Source organism: Octopus bimaculoides, chromosome 6, assembly GCF_001194135.2.
Source record: "Octopus bimaculoides isolate UCB-OBI-ISO-001 chromosome 6, ASM119413v2, whole genome shotgun sequence".
Taxonomy (NCBI): Eukaryota; Metazoa; Mollusca; class Cephalopoda; order Octopoda; family Octopodidae; genus Octopus; species Octopus bimaculoides.
The window spans coordinates 31594984-31596245 of record NC_068986.1 but is presented as its reverse complement, the minus strand read 5'-3'; positions in this window follow the sequence as shown (position 1 = coordinate 31596245).

The following is a 1262-nucleotide window of genomic DNA, read 5'->3' as shown; positions in this document are numbered from 1 at the left end:
ACCTAGTATAGCACTAGTGTAGCAATACTTGGGTACCCTCCCAGCAGTATACTGGATAGATACTATCCCTTAGTGGGTTGAACCCCCAACCCCTAACTCTCTCACGCTATATATATATATATATATATATATATATATATATATATATGCCCCTATTCTAAATACACGTATATATCGTATACGTTTAAGTAAAATATGAATGGAAGTTTGTAATGTGTGTAATAATATATCCGTATAAGTGTGTGTGTATGCGCGTGTATGTCTATGTGTGTGTGTGTATATATATATATATTTATATATGTACATACACATTATATTACAAATATCTGTGTAAACGCTTAAAATTTCCACAAAAATATATTTCTACGTAAAATACACATACTCACACATGTGCGCGTGTATATATGTATATGTAATATAGCTGTATGTCTAATACACGTGTATATGTATGCATGCGTATATATATGCATGTGTAATGTATGTGTTTGTGTGTAGGTGTGTATTTATGTATTTTTAGCCTTCAAAATAGTTCGTTTGGAATCACTTAACCCATACCTCCCCCTCTCAGTCACACAGACCCTACCCCTCAAACATATACAATGATGCTCTCCTTACTATGGCGCGCACTCTCTATTAATAAACACAAATCTATACACCATTTACTGGCCCCAATTTGACCTTCAAACGAAAAATATATTTTAGCCAAAACTTCACTTCTATCGTTCATATTAATTACCATCTTTAAGTACAAACCATATTCTTCTAAACCTCTGTCTTCTATAACCAAAATGTTCTGTTCTCCAAAGCCACACGTAAACCCATAAGAACACGCATACATGCAACTACATAACATCACGTGACAAAAACAAACAACTAAATCGAGATACAACTCTCACTTCTACCTCCCCTACTACACACATATCAGTCAAACCACCTACATATAATACAACCAATATTTTTCAACCGTTACAGGTCTGAAGACTCTAAGAAACCTTCCAATTCTAACAGACGGTCTTTGCAAACGCATTTACTTCTTTTTTTTCTTAGAGGTTGTAGTATTTAGTGTATACCTACTTTTCTCATTTTCCTTTGAAGATTTCTTAAAAAGGAAACCGGTTGGAATGTAAGGTAAAAGAATTGAATATATCTAAATGGAATACATCTGTTACTTGACTTTTAATTTTAATTGCGACAATTGTTTTAACTTAGTGCATTTTTATCCTTTTTTGTCTTGTGGGTGTGTACATACATGCATATATATA